We start from the raw sequence: 12696 nt of genomic DNA, 5'->3' as shown, positions 1-12696 counted from the left end.
TATAGAATACCCTCCTTTAATTTTTTTATGATCAATTCTAAGTCTCCCATGATAGAAACTCTCTTGGCTCCAAGGTTTCTTACAATTTCCAATCCTAAGATTAAAGCTTCATACTCTGCAATGTTGTTAGTACATTTGAAGTTTAATATGAAGGCATGACCTTCAAAATGATTATTTTCCATGTTATGAATCCAAACTCCTGCACCTTCTCCTAATCTGTTCACTGAACCATCAAAATCTAGGTGCCACCTAGATTCATGAAATATATTATGACTATCAGGTTCTTAATGTTTTTCTTCTAAAGTTGTGATTTCACCTTTGCCATTTGTTATCACTCAGGTTGTCCTTAAAGATCCTTAAAGGACACAGCCGAAGTAACCACAAACCAATCTTTGGACTGCAGGTCCTAGCCTACCTAAAATCAAAGAGGGCTCTCTCTTTATAATTTAGCTTTGTTTTGGGTTGATTTTAGGCTAGTTATGATTTTCTTGGGTTTTGTTTTGATTTTGGTGGGATGGAGGATTCTTTCAAACGTAGTTGGGATGCATAGTATGAGAAGTTCAAACCATTGGGCATGGAGTCGTGGATTAGGCTTGCTGTTGCATTTTCTTGGTCACAAGAGGAATACAGAGTAGGATAGCTACACATAAAACAATATCTAGCTAGAATAAAGATGGAACGAAGGTCAGTGAATGAAAGGCAACTAAGTGGCTCTCATTATGCTGATAGAGGGAAGGTGAATGAACATTTATATAGGAGCAGTCAAGGATTCCTAAACAACATTCATATATGAAGGAACTGGCGTAAATATGAGCAAATCAGTATTCATATTCAGGAAAAATTCAGAGGAAAACATAGATAAATCACAGAAATTGAGAACAGAGTACAACTAAGTGAGCTCTGAAATATTGTTTCTTTCTTCTATTTAGATAGTGAAACAATGATGGCATAAAACATATAAACTGTAAACAGAGATAAGAAACACTTATTGGGCTATGTAGAAGCGTTAGGATTCCATAGTCACTCTTCAGACATTAAAACACAACAATCAGTTCATCTCCCAAACATTCCAGCGACCTTTGATTATAGAGACTCTCAGAAAATACAATGCAAGTCTAATGGGAGTTATCGACCAACCAACCCTTTACATAAATACAGAGGGTTGTTTAAATAGAAAATATTTACAAACATCCCTTGAACAGGTGTCAAAGGAGAAAATATCTCAAAATATCTATCAAAACAGAGCCAAAAGAGATCTGTGCGATAACTGCTTCTAATGCTAAGTTGTGCTGGAAATAAATGCAATAAAATATCTAAAACAGTTGCACATAAGGGAGCAGCCTCATCAAAATGGCTCTTTAGGGCTACACAGGGTCCTGCAGCTTCAAAAAAGTACTGAAAGAGTGCCTTGAGCCACGCGCTGTCCTCTGTGTGATAACTGCGCAATTAAGGAAGCAGCGTTGCTCCAAAAATATGACTGGGAACAATGTCTCTACAATAACTCTACCTTGAAAGCCTTCATCTATGCCTTTAGGTGGCTTTAAAGCAACAAAAGAAGTGTTGGTGAGCCTTAATGGCTGAATGATGCTTTGTTGACTTTGCTGGTCTTGCTTTGCTTTCATCTAGTTTGAAAAACTAGATTGATACTCTTTGTCGCATCCTGATACATTTTGGCACTGAATCTGGGCCTTTTCTCACCGCTGATACTCTTTAAACTATCCCATCGCCCCCTTCTGCCTTTTAATGCAAAAATAACTGCTGCTAATTTCCTCCGTGGCCTTTGGGTGCAATCAGCGCTTGGCCGATCAAAACTAGCCTTAAACTTTTTGAAAAATGGTGCAAACAGGAGGAAAAAGTGTTTCCAACTGTGCCGAGGCCGAAACTGGCTATCTAAAGCAAAACTGGGCCTTGGAGCGATCTCAGAAAGCTTAGGGATGCATGCATTCCCTTATCGGGAGCCGGGTGCAGGCATATATGTGAAGATATGAACAAATGCCGCCTTTTATTTTACACAGAAAAAGACCAATTTCTATGTAAAATTCGTGAAAAACATAGGCGGGAGCGGCACTGTAGCGGAGATTAAATCCTGGCCGTTGGATCACGCGAAGGCAAATCCAACGGCTGGCGCTAACTCGCATTGGGGCGGACCATTGGTCCCAACACATAAAACCTTCGAATAGCAATGAACCTGGCGGACCCGAAATGCTTATATGCCCTTTAATATTTTTCGGCTCCGGGATATAGGAGCACATAGTGCGGACCCTTTCGGACCCGATATGCCTTTATGCCACGCTTTATTACTTTTCAGCTCCGCTGGTCGGAGCCATATAGGAGTGATGCGATTAAATATGGGCCGTTGATCTCTGGGCCTAAATGGGCGGCTGAGATTAACTCGGCAATTCGCTATCGGCGGGGTCATGGGGTTGCCACATAGAAACGCCGAAACCCATTGGACCCGATAAGTTATACAGGCCCTCTTTATTTTATTTCGGGTCCGACCCATCGGCGGAACCCAAATCGGCGGTTTTAACAGTGGAATGGGTCCGCGGACCCGAAAACCCTTAAACTGTATTTGATAACTCATCGGCTCCGCCAAATCGGAGCAGTATATGGGGCGATGCGAAGTGGGGGGCCGCACGACAAGATCTGGACCGTCAGATCTGGGGCCCGATCCAACGGTCCTGGATCCGTCGGCGAATCGGCAGTCGGAGGGACCGAGGGGCGGGGTCATGGGGTTGCCACATAGAAACGCCGAAATATGGCGGACTCGAAATCCTTTGCAAGCCCTTTATTATTTTTGAAATCGGGTCCGGCCCGGGCTTCGGCAATGCAACATAGAGTTAACACATTATATCACCCGACCTCCGACAACGATATCGTGTCGGAGGGAGGGCACATGTCTTCGGAGGGTTTCCAAATATGCTTTTTATATGCCACTTCCCCCTCCCGATAGCGATATCGCATTGGAGGGGGACCAAATAGATCCTTTTCTCATCGGAGCATGCATTTTATTAAAATGCAAAGGAAAAATGAATTCGGAGGGGTAGCCTTTGGTGTTTCGGATGGATTCTAAGGCATCGGAGGGGGTCCGATGGCCAAAAAGGGAGGATTTTTTCATTTGTAGAAGGTTTTTAATGATTTTTGCATGGTTTTTGGCAATTTTCATGCCTTGGAAGGAGTCCAAAGGCATTTAGGAGGAATGTGATGTGTTTTTGAGAGGGGTTTAGTGACCAAAGAGGGTTTCATGCCTTATAAAGGCAAGCCAAGGCCAAAGAGATGATTTTTATACATATGAAGGGAAACTATGCAAAGGAATGAGTCCTTATGCATTTGGAAGATGGTCAGAGGGGTCAATGAGGGTTCTTGCTGAGTTTCAGATAAACTTAGCAATTCCCGAGGATATATATGGTTATTTTTCAACCAAGGGGAAGGGATAAGTATACAGGGGAGTTATATACATAGTTTTAGTAGGGGAAGGGGAAATAGATAGGGAGTTACATAATAAAGTTAGTATTTAATATGATAGTGATTAGAAAAAGTGCTAAGAATGATGTCTTAGGCTATCAATGGGGGAAAATTACTAATAGAAGAAGTGTGAACATTCCTTGAGTGAAGCAGATCTCCACCAAGGCAAATGATATGGAGAATGATGAATTTAAGAGGTATCAAGGAGATCTTGACCTCTTTTAGGGGAAGTTAATGAGTAATTTGGGGAAAGAGGAAGAAGGGGAAGTTAGACATGCCTTGCTTGAAGTCCTCCAACTGAACAACTGCCTTTAACTTGTGATATGATAGATATAACACTTGACAATATGAAATGGATCACAAGCCATGATTCTGCAACCACAAAGCTACCTACCTGACCTACTCACCTAGCATTTTCTCTTCCTTTTGGTTTGGGTGCACTTGAACTAGCATACCCAGCTTTTCATTCTTTTCTTCTTGCTGTCCTCCTATCTACAACTACACTTATTGCATCCAGGGGCTCAGATTAAGCTGTTGAGCACCCTTGTTTCTCTACCTATTTACAGATCTGCCAAGATTAAACAGTTTGGACAGATGTTTATTCTCTATATTCTACAACAGGAAATTGAAACCTAGGGAGGCCAAGATTAAGCTGTTTGGACCTCCCTATAATTAAAAACTGATCAAAATGGATTACTCATCAAAACTGGAACACAACAGTGGCATTTAGACTAGCACACTGTCATGGATACTTCTCTGGCCATCTGTAGCAAATATGGAGCATTGCAGCAAGCAAAGTATGACATATTTGGCATGTAAAAATGTTGATCATGAAAGATGATTAACCTGCTGCAGCAGGAGGCTAACAGTGGCTCCAGTTGGGGATGGCTTTTCCTTGTGACAAGCCAAGAACAGCAGGTCAGAATGCCTTGATCCTCTGTAGTTGCTGTTATTTGAAAGTTTCTTCTGTGCTAACTGCTGAATGACTAGAACTTTAACTTCTGAATGCAGCACTTCTCCTTATCTGAAACACTATGAAAAATAAAGCATCACCTGCTTTCTTCTGCGTGCTTGATATTGCATACGCTTTTGCTTGAGCACTGCCTTGTGAAATAAACACAAAAAGGGAATAAAACTGGAGCTCTTCTTTTCTTGTCTTTGAAAGGGTGCTGAAGTAAACTGAAAATCCTCCTTTCTTTTTTATACTGTTGACTTGAAGACTACAAGCTGCAAACAACTTCTCTTTAACATAAATCATTGTGATATGATAGCGCTGCTCTTGTTGTTTTTCTGAGATTACTGCAGAGACAGAGATTAAAAATAGAGGACTTACATTGACTGTGTCTTCACAAACTTTGTTGCTGCTCCTCTAACAATCAGACTGTTTATGCAAAATAATAAACAAAAGTGCTGATATATACAAATATCAATGTACAAAGGGATATTTACAAAGCTGTGTTATTTTCAAAACAATGGATCATGATAATGCTTCAGCATACGACCATTTACAGGGCCTTCTTCAGCAGTGCTGCCCTCTACAGATTTGAGGAAATATGTGTTATTTCCCTAAACAACAGAAATAAAAAATGGCCCTCTCCAAAGGAAATCAAATTTTGAATGTTTTCCCTTGTCTTCTCTTCGTGAGTCCCACCTTAGAACTTTGTTTCCAACACAGAAATTCTTAGCTTTAGTCCTCTTATCAAACATCCTTTTGAGCTTCTCTTGCATAATTTGAGCTCTGTCATAGACCTGCTCTCTTGTCTGCTGCAAACGAATTGTTTGGTTTATCCTCCTTTGTATATCATTTGGCTCAGCTTGAATCTCTTGCAGTAGCTTGATAATAGGAATGCCCAGTGATGAAGGAAATCTGGCCTCCATGCCATATACTAGCTCATAAGGGCTCATACCAATTGATTTTTTTGTCGAAATCCTGTCTGCCCAAAGGGCATTGGTGAGCTTTTTATGCCAGTTCTTCTTGTTTTCTTCTAAGATCTTCTTGATAATACTGATGAGGCTCTTGTTAGATGACTCGGCTAAGCCATTACCTTGAGGGTAATAGGCTGTGGAATGGCCTAAAGTGATATGGAATTTATGGCAAAAATTGATCATCTTTTTGGATTTGAAAGCAGCAGCATTGTCAGTGATGATCTTCTCAGGGCAGCCAAATCTAGACAGGATATTGCACTCAAGGAATTGGATAATGGTGGTGTCATTGGCCTGCCTGCATGGAATGGCTTCAATCCACTTGGTGAAATAGTCGGTGGCAGTTAGAATCCACTTATGCTGGCCTCAGGAAGAGGGATGGATTTCTCCAATGAAGTAAAGACCCCATTGTTGAAAAGGCTTTTCGGTTGAGATGGGCTTAAGAGGCAAGGGCAACAACTTTCTATTGCCCTCAAAGATTTGGCATTTGTGACATGAGATAGCAAACTTCTTTACATCTGCAAACAAAGAGGGCCAATAGAAACCAACCCTTAAAATTTTATCAGTAGTGGACTTCCAATATAGATGTCCTCCACAGTCCCCTGCATGGAATTCTTTCATGACATTATTAGTTTCATTCATGGTCAAACAATTAAGCAATATGCCTTCATGATTCTTCCAAAATAAAGCACCATCTAAGACACAAAATTTCAAAGCCTTCATTCTTAAAAATCTCTTCTTGGTCCTGGACAATCCTGGGGGAGAAAACAGGTTTAACAATACAAAGCAAATATCAGCATACCATTGGGATTGCAAAAAGGTGTCACTGATCTGTGGAGTCGCCAGCTCCTGTTCATTGTCCAGTTGGTTGATGTCTAGGGCTTGAAAGTTTGTTTCAGACATCAGTTTAGCTAAACCTTGTCCCTTTATCAGTTTAGCAATCCACTTGCCTCTTTTGCCTTCTAACCCCTCTTGGGTTAATATGTCTTTTACAATAGCGTTTGGCACATAAGAAATTACATGTGAATATAAAATGTAAATTCTGAAGTCTTTGATTGCTTTAACAAGGGCATAGGCCTGCTTCTCCATGATTTGGTACTTTAGGGGTGCATCTCTTAAGGCTCGGCTGAAAAAAGCAATTGGATTTTCATTTCCTTGGTCATCCTTTTGCAATAGGACAACGGCTATGGTATTATTAGATGCAAATGAAAATATGATAAAGTCCCTATCAAATTGAGGACTTGTGAGGACTTGGGCTTGAGTTAGGGAAAATTTGATACTCTCAAATGCTTGCTTGGTTTCAAGAGACCATTTTACCTTGGCATCCTTCTTTAACATGTTGCTAAACAGTCTTACCAGCTCGGCTAGATTTGGATAAATCTCCTTAGGAAATTGATCTTTCCTATGAATGCTTGTAGCTCTTTTATGTTTCTTGGATATGGGATCTGGAGAATGACTTGGATCCTTTCCGGATCAATTCTAATCCCATCTTTTGAAATGATATGTCCAAGTAATTTGCCTTCTTCAAGGCCAAATAAAGACTTCTTGGGGTTCAAGGAAATGCCATATTTCCTACATGTTAGGAACACTTGTCTCAAATGTCTTAGGTGGTCTTGGTCAGATTTGGAGAAAGGGGTAAGATCATCAAGATAGACAACCAAGAAATCATGGATTTCCTTGGCAAATGAAATGTCCATGGCCCTTTGAAAGGTGGCACCTGCGTTCTTTAGGCCGAAAGGCATTTTCACATATTTAAATGTTCCCCAAGGTGTTGTAAAGGTTGTCTTGTCTTGATAATCTGGGTGAACCAGTATTTGATTAAAACCTGAAAAGCCATCTAGCAAAGAGATTCTAGATGACCCCACTACTCTTTGTAGGATGTGGTCCATTTTGGGCAATGGGTAGTGGTCTTTAAGGGAGACTTGGTTTAGGTTTCTCAAATCTACACAAAGCCTAATCTCACCTGTTTTCTTTCTTGTGGGAACTAGATTGGATACCCATTCAGAAAATCTAATGGGTGCTATGATACCTGCTTCAAACATTCTTTTCACTTCTTTCTCAATTAAAAGGAGAAGCACAAGATTGATTCTCCTCAGTTTCTGTTTGAAGGGCTTTTGATTTGGCTTTAAGGGAATGGTATGTTGAATAATTGAGGTGTCATAGGATTTCAAGTCCTCATAACTCCAAGCAAATACATCTTGGAATTCTTTGAACAAATCCACATACTTTGGTTTTAGATCAGGAGGCAAAGATTTAGACAGTTTGATCATTTTGGGCTTCTCTGCTGTTCCAATGTTGTATTCTTCATTGGCAGTGTTTATAGGCTGCATTTTTGGCTTTTTGGGCACATCATTTGCATCAAACATGTCTTCTAGTGGAGTGAGGCCAACCGGGAGAAAATTGTCCTTTAGATCAATGATTTCGGCCTCTGTTTTGGCTATTTCCTCCAAATGCAGGTGTTTCAGCTCTTCTATGTTTTCTTCATCAAAGATGGTTGGCTGTAGAAATTTTCTAGCTGTTTCAGCTGTTACAGTTTGCTGGATTTGGTTTATTGCTTGCAGGGGATCATCCATAGCATCCATATCAATGTTTAGGCCTGAAAACTCATGCTGTAAGGTAAGAAATTTGTTGATTTGAGCATCATCCTCAAACACTTGCCAATCTTTAATGTTATTTGGGACATCAGGCCTATGTTTTATTTCAGCAGTGAAATGGTGATTTGGCTCAAAGGGAAGCTTGCATGTACTAGCGAAAGTGGCTAGGCTGTGAGCATGAATGTTATGATTTCTTGAAATCTTGGCAAGCTTGGATTCAGTGAATGTATCAAGTATTGCAGTGGCAGCAGTCCTATAAGCTCTTAGCCTTCTATCATTGGTAACGAAGTTTCCTTTTATTTGTTGGATTACTAGGTCTGAGTCACCTAGAACGAAAACTTTGGCAGCTCCTAAAGCTTTGAGCAGCTTAAGGCCTAAGAGAAGTGCCTCATACTTAGCCATGTTGTTGGTGCATTTGAAATTCAGTATATAAGCATGACCCTCTGCATGGTTGTTATGTGTATTGTGAATCCATATTCCTGCCCCTGCTCCTAACTTGTTAACAGAGCCATCAAACTCTAAATACCATGTGATTTCTTGCTTGTGGTTATTATTAAGAGTTTCAGTCATTTTAGGATTGGGCAGACCCGAGTCTTGTGTTTCGGGAGGTTTTTCTTGTGTGCTGGTTGCATTGGCTATTGTGACAGTCTCATGGGTATGTGCAACCGATTCTTCATTGATGTGTGCTTGTTGTACTAAAGCCATAGGCTTATCATCCATTGGAGGGCTTGTTTCATTATTAAAAAAAATAAAAGAATCCATATCATAATGGATTGAATAGATAGGGAAATTCTGGGGCTTTTCCTCACTACTTACCACATACTTAATCAATGTTTCTCTATACAGTCTCTTTGGTTGCCCAAGACTGAAATAGTGGCATAGGAGAGGTCTAATTGGAGAGATACTTGGAGTTTTCCCCCCAAGATCTTGACAACAACATGCCATGCTTTGGTGGGATGTCAGCAACCACCACATCCATGAGGATTGTCTTGTTTGGGTATTGGACTAAGGAGACACATAAGTCTTTGATTAAGCCTAAACACCTGACCTGACTTGAGTCAAAGGAGAATAGATCTTTGTATGGTCTTGTTACATCAAGGTTTAGCTTCTCCATTATAGCTTTGGGCATAAGGTTGTGTGAGGCCCTTGAGTCAAACATTGCATTATGTAAAATTTATCATGTATGTGCAGACTGACATAAAAGGGTAGAACAGCTCCATGTGCTGATTTGCCATCAACTTCTAGACCAAAAAGCAACTCAGGTGTATCATCTAAAACATTCACATCATCCCTTTTCTCTGGCATTTGCAGTGATCTTTGGATTTGTTGCCTATCACATCATGCTTTGCAAGTTCAGATAAGGGGATGGAAATCTTAATTTTGCTTATTTCTGATTCTAAGTTGAATGGTTTCTCCAATGGAGTCTTTGTGTTGGCAATAGCAGATTTCCCCTTTTCAAGTGTATTTTCTGCGTTTTCCTCTTGATTATCAGTGTTACGGTGAGTGATACCTTGCGGTATTTCTGTTTTGGGAAGGCTTTTAGGAGTGCTATTTACATTTTCCTTTGAGGACGAAGGTAGCAGAGGCTGATCATTAGAGGGCTGCATGTCTGGTGTGTCTGTTATATCCTCTATTGTGACTTCTTTCGAATCTCGGATTGTTTGTTTGGTCGGTTCTGTGGAAGCAGCTCTGTCCTTAATCTTCTTGGGCTGCTTTGTTTCCTTCTGTTTGGTGGGCTCGGTTACATCAATTATTCTAGTTCTCAGTTTATATTGTTTGTGAACTTCATAAACCACTGAATCATAACCTTGTTTGAAGTCAAAAGACTCACCTGACTAGGTCTGAAATTGATTAAAGTCATGCTCATCTTGGTCTTGTTGAGTTAGGAAAATTTGTTGCTCACCCTTCAAATCCACCAAGTTCATGTTAGTGTCCTCTATGGCATCACTAGATGTGGATGCTTCTGCGTAGTTTTCTTGGAAAGGAGGTCTTATATCATGGTCTGGGCTAGACCTACCAGCATTTGGATTTTGATTTTTCCTGAAATTTGGGTTCCTGACAATGTTAGCTTGCTACTCGTCCCATGATGATTTCCTCTCAACACTCTCTACTCTGTCTCCCAGCCTGTGCATGCCATTGATAATAGCATCTAGCTTTTGATCTAAGGCTGAGGGCTCTTCCTTGAAGGTGGTTCTTCTCTCAGTTCTAGCTCTGTTTCTTTTGGCAATTAAATTTTCCTCCACAGTGACAGCCACATTTTGCATGTCTGCAAGGCTGTTAGGGGCTCTTTCTTTTAATTGGTAGGCCATATCTGGGTCGAATCCATCAGGGAATTTATATAAGGCAAGGTCAGGTGGGGGCCTTAAGTTTTGTGGGATAGCATTATAAACGCTATTGAACCTTGCACAATACTCCAAAACAGTCCCTTGAGGGCCTCTTTTAATTGAATCATATTCTCCTAGTATGTGCAAGGGGTCTTTCTTTTTCTCCCATCTGTTGATAAATGACTGGTATAAGGCTTCTAGGTCTGCTATGGAATTGGCTGGAAGTGCTCTAAACCAATTCCTGACATCACCTGACAAGATTTGGACAAAAATATTCATTCTCACACCATCATTGTCAATCTCATAGCTTTCAAAGTAATCCTGCATTTTCTTTGTATGCTGAAGGGCTGTGCAAGCACTTGTGCCATCAAAATAAGTTATTTTAGTTTGGTAATTGTTATAGACATTTTTGTGCCTTACAGCACAGAGCATGAAATGTCAATAATCTAAGGGATCCAAAGTCCCTAAACATGTTTTTCTTACCCTTAGAGGAACAAGGTCAGCAAACCACAGCACTGCAAATCAGTTCTCCACTGAAAAACACTCAAAAACAGGTCAATTTTGGATCAAAGCAGCTGCTCCACTAAGCATCTGCGCTGAATGTCAAAAGCTCTATGGTGTACCTGCGCTGCATAGCAAGTGCAACAAAGGCTACCTGCGCTGGGCGTACTTTGACATGTGGAGGAATCTTTTCTCAATGTGCCAGTGCCCAGGAAGCTTCCAAAATGACACTTGGATTAGAAGATTCGCCTAATGATGAGTAAAGAGGTTCTAAAACTCCAAGTGGAAGGTAGAAACTCCGAGTGAAGGACTGAAGAACAAATGGGGTTGAAGAGGACAACAAGTCACACATCAAGCTGACTTATCTTCACTCCAGAACTCTATATAAGGATCTCATCCCATGGGATCTAGGAGGGTGGAATTTAATGCAAAGGATTGCTGTTGGTTTACAGTTGTGAGCATTGGGTGATTGCTTGAGGGAGGTGAAGAAGAGATTTCTCTCCGTCGGGAAGGTGATGCTGGATTGGACCTCTCATGGTTGTATCACCGCCTGAACCTTACTTCCATATATTAATAAAGCATTTGAGGTTCTTCTATTCGCATGTGTTTCAATGATGTATTGTCTTACTTGCGTTTTTGATTTATACTAATCCTTGAATCATTTATGAATGCATGCTTCTTGTAGTTTCCTTTCTTTGTCTTGTTTGCAAGATCTCGTGTAGCTGGGCCCGTGAAAAGACTTGGAGTTGGGAGCAAGCGGCAAATAGAGGAGATTGGATCGACCATTTGCGCAAGACATCGGTAAGTGGATCTCTTTCTTTTATCTCTTGCATGTCATAAAGAAGAAACTTTAGATAGCTTTGCTTTCAGCTGTTGCTAAGGAACTGTCACCCTTAGAGTGGGTTAGGGTCATTCCGAGTTGGATACTTTCCCCCACAACAGTAATCTTGAGGCATAGCCCCGGGATTTGCAGGCAGCTGTAACGGTGCATATCTATTCGCCATGTTGGCAGGGATAAGTGGAACAATAGGGATAAACAAAACAACTAGAACAACTGGGATAATAGGAGTAGTAGTGGTAGTATGTGCAGTGAATGGAGGTGTGGAAGGAGTGCTTTGAGAGGTGGATGAAGAACAAGGGGAACTGGGGGTTGAACGAAATAAAACTTTGACAGGGGTTGGGCCACAGCATGGGTGAACTGCTTCAGGACTATTATCAGCAAAATCCTCTCTTCGCTCTAGCTTCCTGAGGTTCCTTGGGATTATATTGGGATTTTCAAAAGCTGCTGGGGGATTTGGGTCTGGATTTGACCTTGTATAACGTGAATTCTTTTTGGGAGCCAACTTCTAGCTTGTTTTTTGGGGATTTTTCTAAGAATATAAGGGTTAGAAAGAAACTTTTGAAGGTCTAGTTCCTTCCCAGTGGAGCTTTCCAACTTGATTTGTGAAATTAACTGAGGATTGTCCCCAGTGGAGTCGCCACTATGTTATCACTCAGGTTGTCCTTAAAGATCCTTAAGGATACGGTCGAGGTAACCACAAACCAATCTTTGGACTGTAGGTCCTAGCCTACCTACAATCAGAGAGGGCTCTCTCTTTATAATTTAGCTTTGTTTTGGGTTGATTTTAGGCTAGTTATGATTTTCTTGGGTTTTGTTTTGATTTTGGTGGGATGGAGGATTCTTTCAAATAGAGTTGGGATGCATAGTATGAGAAGTTCAAACCATTGGGCATGGAGTCGTGGATTAGGCTTGCTGTTGCGTTTTCTTGGTCACAAGAGGAATACAGAGCAGGATAGCTACACATAAAACAATATCTAGCTAGAATAAAGATGGAATGAAGGTCAGTGAATGAAAGGCAACTAAGTGGCTCTCATTATGCTGACAGAGG

This window comes from Pinus tabuliformis, chromosome 4_2 (assembly GCF_031772625.1).
Source record: "Pinus tabuliformis cultivar Carrire ecotype Pingquan chromosome 4_2, CPIR1, whole genome shotgun sequence".
Classification (NCBI taxonomy): domain Eukaryota; kingdom Viridiplantae; phylum Streptophyta; class Pinopsida; order Pinales; family Pinaceae; genus Pinus; species Pinus tabuliformis.
Note: the sequence above shows the minus strand (reverse complement) of the source record.